Source organism: Photinus pyralis, unplaced genomic scaffold (assembly GCF_008802855.1).
Source record: "Photinus pyralis isolate 1611_PpyrPB1 unplaced genomic scaffold, Ppyr1.3 Ppyr1.4_LG4, whole genome shotgun sequence".
NCBI classification, from domain to species: domain Eukaryota; kingdom Metazoa; phylum Arthropoda; class Insecta; order Coleoptera; family Lampyridae; genus Photinus; species Photinus pyralis.
In genome coordinates this window covers 40,613,608-40,638,146 of record NW_022170511.1, presented here as the reverse complement: position 1 = coordinate 40,638,146, position 24,539 = coordinate 40,613,608, and the positions used below count along the sequence as shown (strand labels likewise).

At 36.2% G+C, this 24,539-nt stretch overlaps 1 long non-coding RNA gene across 1 annotated transcript; it reads left to right on the top strand.

Annotated features, from left to right (window-relative positions):
- Positions 1-16,117: 16,117 nt before the first annotated feature.
- Positions 16,118-16,680, top strand: LOC116167566. Its single transcript, XR_004144570.1, has 2 exons — positions 16,118-16,425; positions 16,478-16,680. It is a non-coding gene; the product is annotated as an uncharacterized LOC116167566 (long non-coding RNA).
- The last annotated feature ends 7,859 nt before the right edge of the window (positions 16,681-24,539 follow it).

Below are 24,539 nucleotides of genomic sequence, written 5' to 3'. Positions count from 1 at the left end.
TGACAATTAAAAAAGGAAATTAGGTTATTTTTTAATGAAGCGAAGTAATAAATTATTTGAACGGACACGTCTCCATGTAAATTGTTGTTAATTTTTTAAGTGTTCCGTTGTCCTTCAGCTTTAACAGTTAATATCTCTTACGTCCTCAAACTAATTTTTTGTGATCTATACCTTCCTACTATGGAACAATCTTTACGTGTACATAGTAAATTTATTTTCTTGTTGTTTTCTTCATTTAGTGGTCGTATAGATGGTTCTCTACTTCTGTGGTCATTTCGTTGAGAATCCTTCTCTGGAATACAAGCGAACAAGACTGTATCACTATCTTACAGTAATTGATGTACAGGGTGTTCATTTGAAAACTTCCCACCACGGATTTATGGAAAATTACTGGATTAAAAAGGAAAGAACGCCGAGACACCTCAAAAGATTTGTCAAGGGCGACAACTTTTTAACCAAAAACTACTGCATCCCCTTTCATCCTCTGCCACCCAGAGTCATTACTTTACTTTGACGTTAGATTTTTTTTAAATCGGTCGATTCGATTTCGAGAAAATTAGAATAATTTCCACTCTTTCGGCTAGTGTGTAAACCGAAGTGTAAACCATTTTAGAAAATCTGAATCAATAAATTAATTTTAGTAACCCAAGATTGTCACAAAGGTAACTGACAGAAAACGAATCGACCGATTTTAAAAATCAAACGTCAAAATAATGGACTTCGAAAGAGCTTTCAAACAAGCTATAATTCGATACCACTTGTCATTTAAAATTTTTAACATAATTACCCTGGGGGTGAAGTAGTTTTTGGTTAAAAAGTTGTCCCCCTTGACGGTAATGTAATAATTGATCTATGTAGAATTTTTTTCGATATTTGAAAGTGCAAAAAATATAGCAAGTTTCATTTGGAAAAATCAACTTCTTATAAAGGTTCGATTGAAGCGGTTCGAAGTTATTAAACTTGACCATTAATTTTAAGACACCCTGTAGAAAGGTGATCAAAATTTAAATTATTCGCATTTAGCATCACGTCAGTATGGTTGATTATAGAAGACTTTTTGAAATTCAAGTCAACGGAGCCATATAGGTACAGGGTGCCCAAAAAAAGTACTCAAACGTCAAAAATTGTGAAAAATCTTGAATAATTTGAAAACGTTTGATGCTCGGTATAGGGAAATGTGGTATTAAACGACGTAGATTTTTATATAGACTTCAAAAATGCTATACAATATTAGGGTGCTCTATTTAAAATAAGAAATGTGCTATTCACATGATGATTCAAATGATCATGATAATATTTTCCTTCGATAGTTAACGGTTTGTGTGAAACAGCCTGCATTGTTCAGAGAAATTTCTCTATCTGTACCTACTCCAGCTGTTAAAGGGTTAAACATTTACATTAAAGTGACAAACTTTAATGTAAATTTTTAACCCATTATCCTTAAAAAGGTATTCATTAGGTATCTTAAAACTAAATAAACTCTTAAATAAGTGATCGACCTCAGACACTCAGTTTATCCAAAATCTCGAAAAATCAACCAAACTTATAGACTATATAAACACACTAATCAGAAATTAAAGGCCCTAAATATTCCCTACGAAGACACAAGATCAGAAACGATCGAAGAACTTTAATATTTATTTGCCACTCATTCATTCATTTCATGTTTTTCAACTCAATACTAGTCAATAAAAAGCAAATTAAGAATTCTTGTAAATTTAATTTGTTAGTTAAAATATGAATAAAATATCAGGACGTGTATTTTATTTTCGTTTTTACATTGGTCATAAAGCAATGTTATTTTCTCGCGGCAATCGAATTCTGCCAATTTTCGCGTTTCGACTATAGTAGGAAGTTATAATTATCACGTGTAGGGGGGCAATTGAAATTTATCGAGTCTTGGAGGAAGGAGCGTGCCAGCCTTTTAGAAAATGAAAAGAAAATTGGAAGTAATAACCGGCAAAAAAAAACAATTACATATCAATTCTCTGTTCTCTTCGGAACAATAAAAGAATGGAGCAATTGTTTGGCCGCAAGGAGCTATAAAAAACCGTGAATATATTTTGTGTAATTGCGCTCCATAAGTCGACTTTATTATTCTTATTTCAGAAAGGCCGCGATGGCGCTGGCGTGTTACAACACCCTTGGGCCCCGAACACGTGAGTTGTCAGACATGCTTCACTGTTTCTTCCGTAGGAAAACTATAAGTACTTGAGCTTGTGTCATTTTATCCATCATGAATTCTTTGATAAGCGCTGTTAAATAAATCAGCCAAAGTCATGAAATAAGGGCGGTTTACATTATTGACTAAGATAAACAAACTGATAAGAATTTCCCAATTTTAAACGGGAGTGGAAATTTCTCTCGTGAGAGGTGTAAAATTGTTTCCTAGTTTTCCAGTGCCGTAACTAGTTAATCTTTTCCGCATTTGAATTACTGCAAAATGCGCTATCCGTGAGAATGTTAAAGTGAGACCAACGTAAGTATTGGAAACGGTTCTGAAGATAAATATAAACGTCTGAAAATGAATAATGAATTTATTCTTTTTAACTTTCAACATTGTACGCCTCTGAAGCTATTATATAACATCTAGAATCTACCATTGCAATTTGCTTGCCGGAAGCGTAGCAGAGCTATTGTATGCCTACCCGTGTGCTGGACATAAAGAAGAATGCTTTATGGCGGAGATGCGAGTCTCTCAGAACCTGAACTTAATAAGCTCAAGAAAGAAGCTTTATGGGAATAATATTGGCTTAGCGTTTACCGTAATATATTGCGCGAAATTTTCACATTCCCTGTAAATTTAGTTAGTGTGGATGTGGTATCGATTCCAATAAGGATTTTAGGGTTGCAAAGTACTAGTTAATTAATCTTTGGATTATATTAACTCATTTCAATTTATATCAAATTCAATCCTAACAAAAGCTCAAGCCCATTCTTTCCGCAATTAATTTCTTTAATGTTACTCAACCGAGATGGACGATTGAGCATTGTCTATTAATAAAGTTTGAAAGGAGCCCAACCACAAAATTAACGTTAACAAGCAACGTAATCAGTGTGTTTGCCTATTATAGCCACTAAACGGCATTAAATACCTCCATCCAATCGCCTACGAGTGCTTTCGTTTAGTGCACTTTTGAAATATTTCTGCGATGGCGTTAAGCTAAAAGTGCACAAATTCGATTTTCCGCAACACAAAATTATTAGAACTGATGACATAAATAAACCATCATGCATTAATTAATTAATTTATTTGTAATTTACAAATATATGAAGTACCAACGACCCCCCCCCCCCTGTGAATTCTGACTTTTAAATTCCTTAAAAGTAACAAGTTAACCGTTGCAACTTGCAAGGCCTTGTAAGTCGGAAGACTCTGAAGTATATTCTTTTCAGACTATTTGGGCTGAATACGGCGCTTAAGACCTCTTAAAGGCTTTTAGATACTGAAAAGGACTCGTAGAAATTCCGGACTTGCAACCAGTATTAAAAGCCCTTAAAGATGAAACGAACCTCAAAATATTCACAAAGATTGATCAAATACGTACACCGTTTTTAAAGATACTTAAATATTGTTGAAACGATTTAAGGGTTCTTTAGACTCACCTCTTAAGGGGTTCTTAAGAGCATACAGAAGTTCTTTTGGCACTCTTTGGTGCTCCTGGAAGCTCCGAAGCTCATTAAAACTATTTGCGATATTTAAAAATATTCATAAAAGATTTACTAATTTTAGAGGACTCTTAGCGGTTCTTTAAATGTTTTAACGACTCTAAAAGCCTTGAGCGGACTTCAAGGCGTTTGGAAACCCTTAGATCTTGTTGGTGTCTCTTAGAAGCCCTTGACTTTAAAGATCACTAACGCTCATGAAGGTTAAAAGGTTAAAAATTCTGTAAAAGGCTTTTGAAAGAAATTATAGGTTTTTTAATACACTTGAAAGCTATCAAAGACTCTACAAGGCTAAAATTAGAAGAACAGATGTCTCAGGAGCGAATTTTAAACGTTTTCGATGCGCATACTGTGAGGACCGTAATGATCACTAAACTTGCAATGCTATTTTCACTTATCCTATACTTACAATTGGCAATTATGGAGAAAAATAAAGTCCCCAGATGACTAAAGTAACGCGATTCATTAGGCCAGTTTATTAGACAAAAACAAACTGCTAATTGAGCCAAAATGGCCGTTTGACACCTAGTGTCAGGTTTCACATTTGTTATTTTGTATTATAATAGTATGTTATGTGTACAGGGTGGCCAAATAAGAATGCGAGGTTACTGTATCTGTACTATCTGTCCATCGTAGAGGCTTGCGGTAAAAAAAGTTTTACTAAAACGGCCATGAGAAAAACCTGGAAAATATTTTTAAGTTTCTGAAATGGCCGCTAGGGGGCGTAACTGCAATCTGGAATCTAAAAAAGTGATTTTTCTGTGAATTCCGCTATATTAACATAACAAAAATGTCCGGTCTTTGAAGACGACGATAATCGGAACCTTTTTTGTTTGAAAATTTTTCCTGTATCTCTAAAAAGGAAGTGATGGGGGGTATTCAAAGGTTTCCGTAAAGAACACCCTGTATCTTCGAAACGGTTGAGCCGATTTTAACAAACTCGGGTTAATTGAAAAGAGTTGTTCTTCGGCTACAAATATTATAATATTTGAAGTTTTGTTAGTTTCACATATCACCGCTTGAGGGCTTTTTTCGACATTCCGACAGAAATGGTCAATTTTCTCAAAAAAATTAAATGCGTTGATTTGATTTTTTTTTTCATGAAAAAGTAGCAAAATGATGCCTAAACAAGCTCGCGAAAACCGCATCAAATATTTTCCAGATTTTGCTCGTGGCCGTTTTAGTAATAAATTTTTTTACCGCAAGCCTCTACAATGGATAGATTCTCAGATTAGTGCCTCGCATTATTAGTTGGCCACCCTGTACATCAGGAGAGTACTGATGTAACCATTAATTCATTAGAGAAGCGCATCTAGGCACTTTTGCAAGAAAACAGAAACCGAAAAAGAAATTGCTCAGAAGTGAAGACAATTTTTCGAATACTTTTAATGAAAGTCAATTAAAACATTTAGAATTGGGTATACACAAGGGTTTTATGTGGAGTGGAGAAACGATTGAAAAAACGATGCAACTATATTTTTCTTGTGATGTTAAGAGGCTATTAAACGATACACTCACAAAACTTGCCCTATCCAAGTATCCGCACAATCCAGGAGCGACTACAAAATACATACATTATATTACATACTTTCCAACTGTTCAATTTCAAATTTCGCGGTTCACAAACTGAGCCAAAATGGGTGCTATTCGCGCTACTTTAGTAATCTAGGGACTTTATGGAAAAACATAGAAATAATGGGGAAAAACATAGATATATAAATACCTAGATACAGCCATCCTTAACAAACGTACCTCGGTTTTTAAAAAACATATCAAAGAAATTTGTACATCTCTCCATTACTTTCTAACCAAGAAGATACGTGTTCTATCTCTTTTTATCGCATTAACAACTATGTCGTACGCGAATCGGACGCTTAAAACAAACTTAGCGCGTCCCAGATAAGTCATGTGACAGTTGACACATTTCACGATCGCGCGAAATCAAATCTAACTAAATGGCGGTTTTTTCACTAAATATTATATAATTATTGCGTTATCAATTGAATACGAATAACATTAGTGCTTACCATAATTATAGACGCGTCCGTAATTGTTATTCCTGAAATAGTTATTACATAGAGCTACACCATTCAAATTTGGGACTATGTTTACCTTGTTTGGCATGATGTGCTGCAGTGAATTCATTGCTGGCTTGCAGAATATCAAAAAAACCGTAAGTAAGTAAAGTTTATGTTCAACATTTTAATTTTAATTGCATGGTTTTAGGCGTAATGGTAACGGAGATTAAGTTGCAACAGGAAGTGAATTCGTTTCCAATTATCATTTTGGCCTATATGATGTTGATGCAGTGCGTTTGTATCATGATCACGAAGGATCCGTGCAATATTCTTAGGAAAACGAGATTTATACTGTGTGTGCGTGCAATATCAAATTTTGGTCGCTACGCGTCTTGCCTACCTTTCGGCATATGTCCAATCGGTGGGGTTTCTTTTTGAAATTATAGTGCTAATTGTAGTAAGCTACACGTGTACATTTATTTAAAATAAATACAACATCTTAACAATAATATCCAATTGGTGATAATACTCATTTAGTGAACATTCATTACGTTTGTAAAAGTTCACAATCCGAATCATCGTCAGATGAAATTGACAAACCCGAATCATCACTGTCATTATTAACACTTATTATAAAGTTCAGAAACATCAACCAATATAACTTCTCTTTTAAATTAATCACTTTCCACAATATGTTCACACACTTTCTTCCAGTTGTCAGCTGTAATTTTTTCAAATTCTTCATTTGCCAGCTTTCTAAGTAACATATTCCATTTTAAATGTAACATTTCTTGCTTCTATGCGATTTAAATAAATAAAAAGGCGGTTTATTTATGTTGTAAAGTCTCAAATCTGATAATTTTCTGTGTGATTTGTGCTAACAATTTGATTGACAGTTATAATAAATAATGCGAATCTTGTCTTCCATGCTCAGGGTACCTCTATAAAGGATAGCGCTATACGTAATTAATGTGCCGAAAGTGATGGTAATAGATGGTACGTCCTTTTGAACTATGTTGGGGTATGGCTGTATCTAGGTATTTATATATCTATGGGGAAAAATTACAAGCAACGCCATCTAACTTTCATGTCAAAATGATGAACTTTTTGGTAGCAGTCACCTCGGACTGCGTGCGTGGTACGAATAGGACTCCTACGTTGTGTTATACTAAGGCGACTATTTATGTGTTGGGACGTGAGACACGATGTGGGAATTGAATCAAACGAAGATGTTCCGTATATAGCTACTATACAGGGTGTTTCTAAATATGATGTAAATGCGGAAGGGGGTAATTCTTCGGTTTAATTTAGGACTAAAAGTTCATACAAACATAGACCCGCAAACGCTTCGTTACCGATCTACAGGGCGTTATAGTTCTACCGCACATTTTACAATTTAAACCTATAATTTATCAACATATGCAAACAAACCGTGAAAATTAACAACAAATTATCCTAATAAAGCCAAGGCCCACTAGACCATTTTAAAAATTTTACAGGAAATTGAATATTACAAGAGACGAAACAGTTTCCAAACAAATCAGAAAATCAAATTCTTATTTTACAATCTACCAGTGGCAAAAAACACGGTGGAAAATGGAACAGGACTCTCTGAAAAAACAACACCCTGTAAATTCCGACTACCACTGACAATGACCAATGATGTAATCCCTTTAATATAACTTATATTTGAGTAACTTTAAGCAAAATATCTCAAAAACTGCAGGAGAAAAAAACTTAAAAAATCTTGAAATTTTAGCACTCTGCAGATCGGTAACGATCGTTTGTTTTCCTCACAAAATAAGTCAAAAAGTTAGCCCTTTGCGTATTTACATCATATTTACGAACACCTTGTATATACCACAACTGACACGATCGTTTAAATGGGCCCCTCCGTACCACAAACTGCGCATGTCTGACGCATTTTTGTATAAATTTGCTCCGCTGAATTAGGCAAGCATTTTTGTGAAAACATTTTTTTCTTTCCAAAGAATCGAACCCGAGTCGCCTGGGTGCAAGCCTATAGTATCCTTGTCAATATTATCTATTCACCTAACCATGAAGTTAAGTCATTCCTGCTAAATGCTATTTATTTATTTATTTATTTATTTATTTATTTATTTATTTATTTATTTATTTATTTATTTATTTATTTATTTATTTATTTATTTATTCTACGTAAAAAAAAGGAGCGACTGTTTCAATTAATGCAAGAAATGAAACCTGGTCAAAATAAACCCGAAGTTGGTCAAGCTGAAACGCAGTGGAACAGTTTTCTACCAACTACTGCCCTTCTTTCTGTCTTCTTATCAAAGTACGGGATGGAGGGAGGGGGGAGTGGAACTAGTTTTATCCTTCATGGTACTCTAATGAAAGGTCTCAACGAAAGGGATTAATTTCTACCAACCATAGCCCTCTTCCTCGACCTCTTATCGTGATCGGGTATATTCCCTTATACCTCAAGAACGGATTGTCGGAAAAGGGTACTCACAAAGGGCGATTGAGATGTCTGCAAGAAATATATCCATTGGTAATGTCAAAACAAAAGCTATTTCGGTTAAAATGCGCTTTATCTGCACAAGAGTTGTCCACAATTTTTACTTGTATTACTTAAATACAATGATTCCTAGGATTGAAAGTGGTCACATGCGCACCGCGCGCAAAATTTTCGTATGAAGTTTTTAAATTTGCTTGTACTCCTCTCACAATTACTGTTTTTGTGACAATTCCACTTCGTCTGTCAACGCAACGCCTCGATTAACTAACAGAAGTTGTCAAGTGTAACAGACGATCGGAAAGCAAATGTTAAAGGAAGGCTTACCTCAGCTAAATAAGGGTTGAAACTGAAATGTAGCGTATCTTCCAAAATAATGTTTAATTTTCATCAACGCGTGATCCTGGAACTTTATTATTAAAAGTTAAAATTTAGTAATTAATACGTACGAGCATAGGAACGTTTGTGGAATGTATATTCGGTCGAGGGGAGCGTGGAGCGGCAATAAAAAAATTAACAAACCCAAACACCATATAAAATGCAGGAAGAATGAAAGGCAGATCAAAAACAGTAAAATAAATAGCATTAAAATTAACTGACATGCTAAACTTTTTTTAATACAGTTTTTTTAATAAGCCAGCTTGGTGGCGTATCGATGTAGCCGTAGGGCTCACGGGGGAGCAGCCCTGATTAAGACCTGACCCCGAGGCACTGTTTGTCATTAGCTCAGTTAACTCACTTTCTGTTTGCTAATCACAGATGTGGCTGATTTAAACCTAACTGATACGTGTTTGATTAAGCGATGTGATGTGACGCGAAATACGGCTACAGAATCTATCCCGTAATAAATTTTCCACACTGTGAAAGACAAACATTCGTTTTCTTATCTATGCGAAAAGTGACTTTCGATAGAGACGGACGTTTTGAACAGCTTTCTCGTAAGGAGCGCGGTGGTTTATTTTCATAATTATGTTTGAATAATTGCTCGACTGAACAGGGTTAGTTTGTAACGTTTGACTTGAGATAAGCTCCGTAAACAAATCGACTTAGGTAATTAGAAGTTATGTTACGAAAATTCCGTTAAAGAAAACAGGTATATAGGTATCGATTATGTACCAATTAAGTCGAGCGAAAACGTCACAACGTCCTCTGGCGCAAAATGCACCTCGTCACTTAGCGCAATTTCCCAAAAGGGTTTCTGATCCAGATAATGCAATTAATTGATAGAAATTTATGCAGTTAGTACCTACAACTCGCATGTCTCTTTGTTTGTTATTGTAATGATAGATATCGTTTCATACTGGCAGTGCTCCTTCACGTCGTTAGATTTAAATTGTTAATTAGTGGTGTTGCACGGATTGATCGACATATTGTGGCAGTTGTGGTTAGTGTTAGATATTTAATAACGATACAAATTTAGGTGCAATTATATTAATTATTCAACTCAATCTGGTGGGCATATCGTGCGTGTTTAAACGTGTCGTCATACTACCAATATCTATGTAATGTGGGTTCGTGAAGTTAGCAGAACATTGGCGACACAAATTTCGAGACTAGGTGGATTGCTTTGTGCTACGTTTGTGCCGGTTTGTGCCGTACAAAGTTTGCCAGCAAAACGCCCCGTTTGGAAATTATTTCGATTTTTAGAGCTGCTAATAGGCCAGTCATTGGGGATTTTTACCTGGAAATAACTCAGGAAGTTTTAAAATTTTGTAGGTTTGGATGCGTAGAACTAAAATTCACAAAATGTACAATTCGAAACATATCGCCGGCGCCGCCATCTTACCAAGATGGCCGCCAAAAGCGGTTTTTCGCAGATATCTCCAAAACTGTGCATTTTTCGAAAAAATATATGGTGAGCAAAATGAAAGACAAGAAAATTTCCCACACAAAATCTAGTTAGCATATTTTCACAAAAGTTAACCCTTAGAAATCAGAAATTTTTAATAAACGGTGGTCTATATTTTATCCAAATAGTTTGGTAATCAATTAATTAATTGTATTCCGCTCTCTTCCGAGTGATAAATATGTAGTAGTTTTTTCTTGCGTCCTTCTGTTTTAGTGTTTATTATGGTTTTTTTAAGAGAAGCAGGTTTTTTCTGTGTCGATAAAGAAACCGTCGAAATTCACGCTATTAGGAAGAAGTTGACCAAACTTTGAGATTAATTACAAACATATTCAATGGTGGTTTTCTATAAACCGTACGTCTTTGACGTTCTCCCTATTTATTATATTAATAACAGGAAGGTTTCATTATAAGAAACAAATAGTATCCCTACATAAACCGTAAGTACCTATAGGTACGTCTTTGACGTTCACGCAAGTTGAAACTTGAAACTTTGACATATGCCTGGCGTCGCCGCCTCTCCCAGGATTTAGTCAACTGGGTCGTTAGGATGCGTCCCTGGTAGACACTATCAGGGACGTTTCTCCACCATTACATTAATAATTGGAAGGTTTTCATTATGTGAAACGGGTAGGATCCCGACCGTGATCCTTTGGGTGTGTTTTTTTTTGTGGAGGTTATCACTTCCTGATGAGGAAATTTTTCCCCATAGACTGCTGTGCAGTCCCCGGACTCTCAAACTTTGAGTTTCATTTGATAATTTTTATTACATGATTTCGTTTTTGCACATCCGTTTTTATGAATTTATGTCCGTTTTCGGTTAACCTTGACAAGGGTCGTAAACGATGGGATATTGCAGCACAGGGGGCGGGCGCTCACCCTTTTTCGCTCGTTTCAGGTGATGATTCTAGCTCGAGATCCGGATCCGGACATCTAATTTTACTGGTTCCAAACCCTGACCCTTTGGTTTCCTCGAAGATTTCCTTTTATGAGGATTAACCAGAACAACCGCAATTAGATGTAAACATTCTGAATATGTTAGGAAATCGGATCCAAATCTCAAAGGAGGCAGCATCCACACCGGATAGCTGGAAGGGAATTTTTGCGCTCTAGTCTTTTCGTTAAAGACCGTGAGGATTTACTAAACCGTACCACATACCCCAAATTTGTTGTGAGATTTCCCTTCCAATTTTGAAAGGGTTTTTCAAAGCGGCTGTTGAAAAGAGTATTGTGGAGCGGGATGCAAAAAATTATTAATAAACAAAAACAAACTTCGGTTTGTTTACCTGCAATTACAGAGATTTTGAGAAGTTCACAGAGGTTTTTAGCGATGTCGCAAGGATCTTGTGTGACATGCAACACACCGAATCCTGACTCTGCAGAACCTTAATTTTATGTTTCGTGAACAAGTCCTTTAAAGAGGCAGCGGATCAGGGCAATATTGACACCTTCTTGTTTGGATCTGACCTGGAGGAACGGCTTTAAAACGCCATGGACATGGAACGGTCTATAGACAAGATCTCAAGAAGAAGAAAACTGGCAATAAACCTTCAACAAAGTTCAAAGTCCCGTCCTTCCAAAGGTATAAAAAGCCTCGCACGCAGTTTAGGTAGTATCTGGACGTTTTTGTTAAAGTTTCCTTTGAGGGGATTTACCACTTTAACTGTCTTCCTTTTGGTCTTACCTCTGCTCCATATGTGTTTACGAAATGAAGTCAAACCTGTTGTTTCTCATTTAAGGGCAAAAGGTGTTTTTTATCAGTCGTCTACTTAGACGATTTCTTACCAATCGGTAAAGACAGAATGCAGTGTTTAAGCAATGTGCAATATACAATACATTTTTTAGAAAAACTGAGCCAAAAAAGGGTCAATTGCAGCCGAGTAAAATTTGTTTCTTAGGTTTTATACTTAATTATTCTGGTAATATGTCTATCGAATATCCTTTTGATAACAAGGCAAGGTTAATAATCTGAGAATTGCACAATATGGCCTAGAGAAATGCAAAGTTAGAGATTTCTCAAGCCTAATTGGAAAGCTTGTTCCTAGTTGTATTAGCGTGAGGTATGACTGCGTTTGTACCTAAGTTTTGGAAAGGGTGAATGTTTTGGCACTAGTACGACTGAGTACCTGTGATAAAATCACGAATCTCCTATACGATATAAGGGAAGACCTTAATTTTTGGAAACATAATTTATCTACTTATTTCGTTCAATTATATTAATTGCCTACATTAATAGAAAGGGGGGGGGGTACCTAAAGTGTTAGACTGGTGTCATGGACTGGTGAGACTCGCTAAGGTATCTGGCAGTGGTGCCAAGCTGGAGGACTATGGATTCACGCTTCATATCGCAACCTCGCGATCTAATATTGCAGATATCGCTTCCCGTGGGTTAGAACCGGCGGCCAAATATGAACTACCAAGTTTTACTTTCTTTTTGATTACAAAAAAATTTGGCACCCCGTCTATAGATGTTTTTTGCACCTAGAACTAATATTAAATGCACACGTTAAATATCGTGGTTTCCGAATCCGTCTTCAATTACAACAGATGCATTTACAATCTGTTGTTATTACCAAGAATTTTCCCTCTTTTTCACTTATTTAGATGGTGTTGCAAAAGAGATTTTTAGTAGTCCCATATTGGGACTGTACAACCTTGGTTCCCAATCTTTAAATGCTTAATAATATCAGAAATGACTACTTACAACCGAACTACAACTTATTACTCTATATTAAAAGAACCCAGTCAATTACCACAGTACCGCACAACCTTGTATTGATTGTATTAAGACCAATGGAGTTTTTGCTGGCCTCTCTATCCACCTCAACGTTGAAGCAATACAACACAAACCTGAAGAAGTGGTACTGTTCATCAAAGAATAGTAACTTTTTCTTTCCTTCAAAATCAAATATTTTGTCCTTTTTAACATTGTATTTTAACGAAGGAGCCGCAGTAGGAACTCTTAATTCGGTCACGTCTGCAATTTCTCTGTTACCTATAGAAGATTTTAAATTACCCTTTTATTAGACGATATGACGGTTGCATAACTGAAAGCGTTTAAACCCTCGATGTAATCAAACTTGGGGACCCTAGTAACGTTTTAAAATTTTTTCGGATTTTTATATATTTTTATGCCTTTCGCAGTAGAGATTTTGGGACCTTGGTGTAGAGAACCTCGTAAATTTGTGGAATGCCTGGGAATACGCATTACCAATTTTACTGGGGAACTCCGAGGTAGGTACCACTACTTACAAAAAAGGAAGTATCGGTTGAACTCATTGATTGTTTATAAAGACTTTAGTAGTAAAAGTGGCTGTATAGAAATATTGCAGTGAATATTCTAGAAATCCAGATAAACATGGAGACACTCTAAAAGATTAGTCACCGACGATAAGAAGCAAAGGCGGATGTGTCGCATTCTTTCCGGGAAATACGACGTGTTTTGTTCGAGAATATACGGTTAACCGAACAAAATTGCTTATTTTCCAATACATTTAAAATTTGGCGGGATCCCGCAAATACCGAGATCCCGCGGGATTAACATATAACGATCCCGCAAATACCGGGATCGAAATTTTGCTGCGGGATTGCATTCCCTAATTGTCCTCAATCTGAATAATTTGAACAACTTCGCCAATCTGATGGGTTCGTGAAGTTAGCAGAACATTTCCAGCACAAATTACCCAAATTACGTTTGCGAAAAAAGGACTGTATCGAAAAATCCCAGCACGTTTTATTATAGCAACTAGCTTTCACACAAGTGAGTCCACCTAGATTTGAAATAGGTGTAAGTGTAAGGAGTAAGTTTTATTGGAGCTGAGAGGATCACGTTGCCCGATTTTACACACATGGTAAGGAGTGATTTTGGAATTAATGAAGGAATATCCAGTTTCTAAAAGTCTTCCAACGATCTATGGAAAAGCCGAAGCAGCCGTAAACCACCAGCAGTCATCGGTCTGTGTACTTCAGAAAAACATGTTTTCGCTTGCGAGCGGAAGAGAAACAACGAACTTCACACAAACACGTCCCAATATGAACTGCGAATCCCTTTGTGTTCGTAAAAAACCGACAGGAAACGGTTCGCCACGAACCGTTCAGTAACGGTTCACGAGCGCTTACAAATCTCGTCGTAATCTAACGAACCGGTTACGGTTGTTCACGAACGGTTCACGAACAGTTCGGCTCGCATACCTTGAGAGTGAGGAAATTTAATGAATGCGGGTTGAGCCGTCGTGTTGATCATGTAATAGTTATTTACATAAAAGTCCGGAAAATTATACATTACTGCTGGCGAGGAAATATTGAAGTGCGAGGTCGAGTACTTTAATTTCCGAGTCATTTTACTGACGAGTTTTGTATATTAAATTTTACCCGAAATCGTATTTCAATTTTCATATAGAACTATTGATTAACGTCAACCTGTCAGTGATGACATAAGTCATTATAGACAGTTAGCAATGTCACAAATGCGGCCGGCAAAGTGACGGTGCGGCCAGTAAAGTAACAAGCGGCAGGAAACGTAGTCTGATCTGCCTCTGTCATGGAAACTACAATTTCCTGACATAAAATAGGCATGAAAATGAAGGTTACAGGACGATTTTGGGTAATAGTATTTTACATTATTAGCCAGGTAAGTGAGTTTTTACTGGCGATAGGAGAAGTTGACTGGCGAGCCGTCAGGCGAGCCTGTCATTTCCTAGAGCCAGTAAAAACTATTACCTGGCGTATAATGTACAATATTTTATTTGTTACTCATTTGTAAACATAAATAATTAGTTCTTAAATTGATCTCGAAGAAATGTCTAAAATATCATGTGATCCATGTAACAGAGACTTCGCATTAATTCTGGCCAATGAAATTACTAGATTACTAACTTGTAAAATTTTTACAGGTCAGCTGTCAGTTTTACAGGTCAGCTGTCAGTTTTACAAGTCAGTAGCGTTTAAAGATGACGTTTACCCGTTTGCGTTTTGTCTTGTTAATCAACGTTTACAACTGAGTAACAAATAAATAGTATTTTACATTATTAGCCAGGTAAGTGAGTTTTTACTGGCGATAGGAGAAGTTGACTAGCGAGCCGTTAGGCGAGCTTGTCATCTCCTAGAGCCAGTAAAAACTATTACCTGGCGTATAATGTACAATATTTTATTTGTTACTCATTTGTAAACAATAGTAAACGTAAATAATTAGTTCTTAAATTGATCTTGAAGAAATGTCTAAAATATCATTTGATCCATGTAACAGAGACTTCGCATTAATTCTGGCCAATGAAATTACTAGATTACTAACTTGTAAAATTTTTACAGGTCTGCTGTCAGTTTTACAAGTCTGCTGTCAGTTTTACAGGTCTGCTGTCAGTTTTACAAGTCAGTAGCGTTTAAACATGACGTTTACCCGTTTGCGTTTTGTCTTGTTAATCAACGTTTACAACTGAGTAACAAATAAAATTATTAATTTAAATATCGGGATTGGCGTCAAAGCTTTGCTAAAGATTGGGTTAGGGAACCCGTATGGAGAAGTAACGGAAAAGGTTAGGCAGTAATATTAGCGAGGTCAGTAACTTTGCGGGCATCGTTAAATCAACCTAGTTAAACAGTTCAAGGCAAAGAAACTACGACTGGCAGTGCCAGTTCCTTAACAAAAAGTTGCATTTGGGATTTGGGAAACTAGGAAGCGTAGTAGTGGCGTAAACTTCGCAGTCCCATCAAAACTATAAACTGTTAAAATCTTACTAAATTGTTTTTTTAACGTTTGTTCTATGTATCTTCCTCAGGAGAAAAATCTGCACGATGTTGGTATAAAGACCAATCAAGTTTTTGAATCGTGCATAAACTGACCCAATATATATATATGGCAAAGACCAATCACTTGCAAAATCCGAGCAACTACACAATGAGAATATCACGGTTTTAACCTCGTTTTTAACAATCATTCAAAACAGATTATTAAGCAACAATAAACATAGTTTCAAGATAATTTTAATTTACGTATAGTGTATTGATAATTAGAAGCATATAAACACATTCTGTGATTAAACGACCATATTTTCGCAATCCGTAAAGGAATTGGTACTTTTAAGTCAGTTATCAGTTATAAAGAAAGCGCGGTTGGAACGGGTAGTCCCCTTTCTCCAGGGATTTGTAACGAAAAACGCCGGGCATGTGTGTGGATTAGCGGTCGATAGTAGTTCCCCTGGTAGCTCACACACGACGTGTATAAATTGCAATCCATCCCATACAAACGCATCAGTTCTTTCTTTCATCTTGTGCAAACAAGGAAGTCAAAAACGTTCCTCATTTTCTTCAATATGAAATTCTCAGTTATTTTTGTATTGGCATTGGTGCTCTTGTCCGCATTTGTAAACAATGCAGAAGCTAAAAGGAGGAGATGGAGAAGAATTGTAAGTATGATCTAACATTAAATGAGCATTAGCTTAATTTTTGATTCTTTAGGAAGAAGCTGGGAAACGGGTATTGCACGCAGCAGCACAGATTTTACCTGTCGCCCAAGGCTACGTTGGAGTCGCAGGAGCCGTAGGAAAAAAGTAATTTATTAATTACACCCAAGATCATCTTAGTTATTACCTATATTTGTACTTATTATTTATTCAATGTTTCTACCACCTTTTTGTAAATAAATTCATTAATCACACTGACTTAGTGAAATTCATGGGTATATCAATAAGAAATTGTAAAGATCTCACCTCCAAATATTGCAACACAAAAATGCGCCAAATTCGCTGCTTTGCAGTTTTGATGTGCATTAGCGTAGTTTCAAAAGACATTTTGAAAAACTGTTCGATAATTTATAAATACAGACCTTTGGCAGATGTGGTCTTCAAAGGTATTTCCCACCACAATGTTGTCATCCAGGAAGATCAAACAAATTTTCCACGATAAGCCTTTTAGGTCATTTTTCGTTCAAACGTTGCGGGTGCGTTACGCAATCCAAACGGCATGCGTGTAAAATGCCACAACCTTTGGCGGTATACACGGTGTTTCGAAATTCGCGCACACGGACTATGGGATGGTGATATACGACAAAAACTGAACAAAAAGTTCCTTTACCAGTTTTCCATCAGACTGCTGTTTTTCGAGCTACCGCGGTTTTAACAATCTCCGCCCGCCCTACGCTGCGCCACTGGTTAAACTTAGTAATAAAACATTTTTAAAAGCAAAAGAAGGTTCAAAATAAACTATAATTATAACGAGTACGTAATTACAAAGTTGTTCAAAATGTCCGCCGTCTGCTAGTAAACAAGCTTCAGCACGTCGAAAAAAAAAGTGCCGGTCTTATGAAAAACTGGTAGAGGAACTTTTTATTCAGTTTTCGTTGTATAACACCATTCCGAAGTCCGTGTGCGCGAATTTCGAAACACCCTGTATACTGTTATTGAAACTAATTATATAATGTCGCGCATTGGGTTAATCCTACCTTTGTGCCGGAATGTATAGAACTAGTTGTCAGGTAAACTCCTGACTTGACTTTCCGACTACTTTTAATAGTCATTGCCGAGGTCATTGCAATGAACTTTGGTCATATTTAGAAAATGCCCTCTCGCGCCTTTATTGTGAACCCGAGGCACAAAGTGTACAAGCCTTTTTTGTAGATCTCATCAAGATACATCTTTTTTGTAATTAACATTTTTCACTCTGATGATTACTTTTACAGAAAAATGCAAATTTAGGAAAATAATAACTAAATAGTTTAACTTTTCAATTCAAAGCTTCTGTGTCAGTGTAAGGAGTAGTTTTTATTGGGACTGATAGGATCACGCTACCCGATTTCAGTCATATTATGGTAAGGAGTGATTTTGGAATTAATTAAGGAATATCCAGTTTCTAAGAGAGAGGAAATTTAATGAATTCGGGTTGAGCCGTCGCGTCGTGTGATCATGTAAAAATTATTAATTTAAATGAATTAAGATCGGGATTCGGGATTGGCGTCAAAGCGTTGCTAAAGATTGGGTTAGGGAACCCGTATGGAGAAGTATCGGAAAAGGAAAGCGGTTAGGCAGTAATATTAGCGAGGTCAGTAAGCTTGCGGGTATCGTTAACCTTTTCACTGCTGCGCACGTATACCGGGTGGTGCCTAGCGCGACGCAGCATGGGGATTTCAATGGTAATTTCTTTATAGTAAATTACTAGCTCCCCTAATTATTTTAGAGCAAAAGTCTAAATAACACGTGTGCGCATTCATTTTTTTGTCGTAGTAGTTATGTATTCAGGATAAATTGTTTTATCCATAAGTCAATCAGTAGATGGGGATGAATACGTTGGATTGACGAAGCAGGAGGCTATGGTTTATTATTTTTATTTTTTATTTATTTTTTTGTTTTTATATAAAAAAAATAAATAAATTAAATAAAAAATAAAAAAATCCAATCAAAAATAAATAAAAAAATTTTCATGCCCCTCCCATAAAATACATTGAGCTTTACTTCCTAACCTTGCTGTGCACGTATATGCACGTGCTGGGTGCTGCAAATCAATCTGCTGATGACGTATATACATATACGCGCGACGATTTCTCTCAGTGCGACGTACATACGTAAATATACGTTTTGTACAATTTTAATTTAGCACAGGCTGTTGACACTCGAATTTTTAATTTAGCAGCGAAAAGGTTAAAACAACCCAGATTCAAGTCAAAGAAATCTATACGAGTGGCAGTGCCAGTTCCTTAACAAAAAGTTGCATTGGGAAAGTAGGAAGTGTAGGTCGGCCCTATCTAGTGGCGTAAACTTCGCAGTCAAAACTATAAACTGCTAAAATCTTACTAAACTGTTTTTTTAACATTTATTCTACGTATCCTCCTCAGGAGAAAAATCTGCACGATGTTGGTATGAAGACCAATCAAGTTTTTGAATCGTGCATAAACTGACCCAACTTTCGTTGCGCGCTATTGTGCAATATGGCAAAGACCTATCACTTGCAAAATCCGAGCAACTACACCATTAGAATATCACGTTTTTAATAATCATTGAAAACAGATTATTAAGCAACAATAAAAGTAGTTTCAAGATAATTTTAATTTTCGTATTGATAATTAGAAGCATATAAAAACATTCTGTGATTAAACGACCATGTTTTCGCAATCCGTAAAGGAATTGGTACTTTTGTGCATAGTTTACCCAATATGTTATTTACCTACGTCAGTTATCAGTTGTAAACAAAGCGCTATTGAGACGGGTAGTCCCCACTGAAAAAAATATTTTGTTATTATTACCGAAATTGGGTAGACACAACCGTAAAGTTTTGCTCCACCAGCGACGGCAGAACGGTTAGCTAGAGTTACAAAACGTTTTTGGTTAACCGGTTTTTGCTGTTGTTATAAATCGGTTGTTAATTAAAACCAAAAAATGTTTTAATGTTACTACCAAAACATTGTATCGACTACAAAATAAGAAATGCGGTCCTAAGCAAATTGTTCAGTAATGTATTCTACATCCTTTGCTATTTGCACATTTGACTTTGCTGTGTAAATAAAGATCTCCGTTGTATCAACCGCTCTCTTTGCTGTCGCCCAAACTCATGCTGGTGCTACAGCATGACTATACTGCTACGCTGACGTTCCTATATGCATCAGGTGCAAAACTTCAGTAGCGTATACCAGTATACTTACAAACTCGTTTTGCTGTACTTAAAGAATGTTTAGCGCACAGTACAAAACGTTCATAGAGCTGATACCAGACGTTCTGCTACCAGTAGGTACGATCCGTTTCGGTTACATACACGCAAATATTTTGTTGCATTTACAGTAGTACGTTTGGTACTTACCTACATACCTATAGAGTATATATGACCGGGACTTGAAAAATACACTAAAATTTTGTATTTTTTTACAATTTATTAAACACGACGCACAAGAAACCTTATATACACAAATAACCACTACCTACTTGGACATACATTTACAAAACAAAATAAACTAAAATTTAGAATTTCGAATGGTAACATATTTATTCCCGTTAGGGGTTATATTAATATTAATATAGGAGTATTAATATTAATATAGGAGACACTAGTGATTAATGTAGTACGAAGCTTGTTGTTAGCAGACTCTTGTAATACAACCTGAAAAGCACCTCGATGTAATCTTCCACGCCCCATGCAGTTAGAAAATCCTGAACGTCTTTGTCAGTCATCGTATAATTTTTTGGAAGACACTATTATAAAGAACACTGAACTAAAAACCGGCAACACATGCAGTATGGCGCGGTACCGCGAATATACCTATAGCTATGGCGATTTGGATGCACTGAGTTGCTATACAACGCCAACGTTTCACTTACTTCAGCGGCCAACAAACGAAGTTCGGTTATAGTTACAATACAAAATTTGTGTCTACAGCAGATGGTTTGCTAAACTCGCCAATATTGCAGGCTTTTTAACAATATGATTTTCTGCAGTTCAGCAGTTACCATAAGGACGGGGTTGCAGCCGGAACAGATAGCCGGCTGCATTTGCAGTTTTGAATTTGCAGTATTTACTGTTACCGGCCTAATTTGTTTCTGTTGTAAAAACAAAACAATTTTGTTACTGTTTTTGTTCATTTGCTGTCCTTACGAATGAAATTGTTAATTCATTTTATTTGCCGTTTGTACTGAATACACTGCAGAAGCTACCAAAAACCGTTTAGCAAGAAATCAATTGTACCCATTACAGCTCACTCGGCACTAGCCACGATATCCTTAGGTTGACAGTACCTAATTTTGGTTACATCCACCATTTATCAAGTAGCAGATCTGTTTTGCTAATTTTGTACTCCCAATTTTTCTCAGTGCCCTTTCTCCAGGGGTGAGTAAGAAAAAACGCCGGGCATGTGTGGATTAGCGGTCGGTAGTAGTTCCCCGGGTAGCTCACACACGACGTGTATAAATTGTAATCCATCCCATACAAACGCATCAGTTCGTTCTTTCATCTTGTGCAAACAAGGAAGTCAAAAACGTTCCTCATTTTCTTCAATATGAAATTCTCAGTTATTTTTGTATTCGCATTGGTGCTCTTGTCCGCATTTGTAAACAATGCAGAAGCTAAAAGGAGGAGATGGAGAATAATAATAATAATAATAATAAGACCTTTATTCTTGAAACTGTGCATCACAGCCATTGAAACGTCATACAGAGTGAAAAAATAACAAACTTTACGTGCAGGTACGAACAACATTGAGTGAACACATAATAAATAAATTAGCAAGTGGATTGCTTAAGTGAATCTAGCCGTCATGAACTCTGTGAATTCCTTGACAGAATAAAACGTGTTATCCTGTAGGAAATTTTTAATTTTATTTTTAAATGATTGTTGGTTGCAGGTGGTGAACTCTAACGGCAACAAGTTAAACAATTGTGAACCCATCATATAGGGGGATTTATTATAGAAAGAGTGGTGGTGCTTCCTTGTGGAAATTTTGTCCATACCCCTCGTATTGTAGGTGTGGGTATCTCCCACTTTCCCAAAACTGTTTATATTTTTGTGTATGTAACAGAGCAATTTGAATATGTAAATACTGGGGAGGGGTAAGATTTTAAAAAACCCTCTGCATGATTGGAGAGAACTTAGATTAAATATTAACCGAATTATTCGTTTCTGCGCAACAAATAGTCTGTGCAGGTACGTACTGCTCCCCCAGCAGACAATGTTATAATTTATATGCGAGTAAACTGTGGCATAATAAACCTTTATTAACAAATCTTGGTGAAACTGTTGTTTCAAACGTGATAACAAATAATATGATTTGTTGATTTTAGCAATTAGATATTCTATATGATTTGACCACGATAAACAATTATCAATTTTGATGCCTAGATACATGGTGGACGAGCTACAGGAGATCACAGAGTTCTCTACGTCAAATTCGACAGCAGCATTTTCGTGTGTTTTATTTTTGGTCATTTTCATAATCACGGTTTTCCGAGAGCTAATGGACAGTTTATTTTCCTGGCACCAAGAAACAAATTCGTTTATGACACATTTTAGTTTGTGTGTGGCAGCATCATCATCGTTAGCACTTACTACTACTGCAGTGTTGTAAGTATGATCTAACATTAAATGAGCATTAGCTTAATTTTTGATTCTTTAGGAAGAAGCTGGGAAACGAGTATTGAACGCAGCAGTACAGTTTTTACCTGTCGCCCAAGGTTACGTTGGAGTCGCAGGAGCCGTAGGAAAAAAGTAATTTATTAATTACACCCAAGATCATCTTATTTATTACCTATATTTGTACTTATTATTTTATGTTTCTACCACCTTTTTGTAAATAAATTCATTAATCACACTGACTAGTGAAATTCATAGGTATATCAATCAGAAATTGTAAAGATCTCACCTCCAAATACTGCAACAGAAAAATGCGCCAAATTCGCTGCTTTGCAGTTTTGATGTGCATTACCGTAGTTTCAAAAGGAGCGTTGAAAAACTGTTCGATAATTTATAACTACAGACTTTTGGCAGAAGTGGTCTTCAAAGGTATTTCCCACCGCAATGTTGTCATCCAGGTAGAACAAATTTTCCACGATAAGCCTTTTAGCTCATTTTTTGCTCAAACGTTGCGGGTGCGTTACGCAATCCAAACGGCATACGTGTAAAATGCCAGCAAACCATTGTCTTTGAAGGTTGTCACAATTTTTAGATGTTCTGGAAACCTTGTATACCTTTGGCGGTATATATACTGTTATTGAAACTAAGTATAACGTTAATGCTAACGTCCTGGCTTGACTTTCCGACTACTTTTAATGGACTCATTGCCGAGGTCATTGCAATTATCTTTGATCATATTTAGAAAATGCCCTCTAGCGCCTTTATTGTGAACCCAACGCACAAAGTATACAAGCCTTTTTTGTAAATCTCATCAAGATACATCTTTTTTGTAATTAACATTTTTCACTCTGATGCTTACTTTTACAGAAAAATGCAAATTTAGAGATTTAGAAAAATAAACTAAATAGTTTAAAAATTCAAAACTTCTATGTCAGTGTAAGGAGTAAGTTTTATTGGGACTGAGAGGATCACGACTCCCGATTTCAGTCATATGGTAAAGAGTGATTTTGGAATTAATGAAGGAATATCCAGTTTCTAAGAGAGAGGAAATTTAATGAAGCGGGTTGAGCCGTCGCGTCGTGATGATCATGTAAATTTAAATGAATTAAGATCGGGATTGGCGTCAAAGCGTTGCTAAAGATTGGGTTAGGGAACCCGTATGGAGAAGTATCGGAAAAGGAAAGCGGTTAGGCAGTAATATTAGCGAGGTCAGTAAGCTTGCGGGTATCGTTAAAACAACCCAGTTTCAAGTCAGAGATCATTTTAAGCAACTCTTAAAGAATAAAATTTTTTCCCGTCTGTATGTATGTGTGTACGTTCGTACGTAGTGGGTACGAGTATATTAGGCATACTGAAACGAAAAATAACGAGCCGGATATTTGAAAAAAAATTTGGAGCGCCGCAACAGCATCGAACTTTTTTTTTCGAATAGCAGCCTAAAATTTTTAAAAAGATATTCGAAAGACCTTATTTTTCTGTGTACAACCTACAAATATTGTGCCAGGTTTTATTACAAAAAACTGAGAAAAAAAATGTCAAAATTAAAAAACTAAAATAATTTTTCGCCAAAATGGTTAGGTACTATGATTTCGTTAAAATCTTGCGAATGCACATTAGGCATTATAAATGCAATCAGCGATGAGCAATCGCAGAAGTTCGTTCGTTGCATTCTTTTTGGTTTTAATCCAAAGAACTAAGGTAAAATATCAATACCTATGTTAAATTATCTGTGTACATGTATATACAGGGTGTTTTTTTAAGATGGACCATACGACAATGTAAAGGCGTTGAGTTATTTAAAATGGGCCATAGGGAAATTTACATTGCGCCAATTGTTCTCAAATCTAGGCCTTGCGCTGAGTTATTTCACTGACAGTTCTCAATCTGATCCTTCAAACTGCATTAACGAAGCAGCAACATGTATTCCGCCGCTCGAAAAGGTGTTCATGTAGTACCTACATACAATTTGCACAAGAGTGGGCACAGTAGCTGAGTGGTATGCGAGCTATTCAGTGCCGAGTATCGGGTACCTATTGTTTGGTTGCCGGTGGAAAACAATTCGAGCACCGATTGTAATTTTATACGTTTATATCTCTTTTGAATAAATTTGTTGATTTAGAAACAATTTCTATAGTACTGTGGCAGATGATTCGCGAGGAAGCTATGACTGAAACAATTGATGCAATGTAAATTTCCCTATGGCCCATTTTAAATAACTCAACGCCTTTACATTGTCGTATGACCCATCTTTAAAAAAAACACCGTGTATACTGCAGTTTTTATAATGATTAACTAATATCATATCACAGATTTAAACACTGAAATCTGAGTTAATATACCGTAAAGAAAAGTAGAACCTGACACATCTATATTAACAGCTGCACCAGACCGCCGGCAAAAAAAAGGTCATTGCCAACTTAATGAGGGTGTAGTGCCATGTTAAGGGATAAGTTGTAAAATGTCATTCTTATGCTTA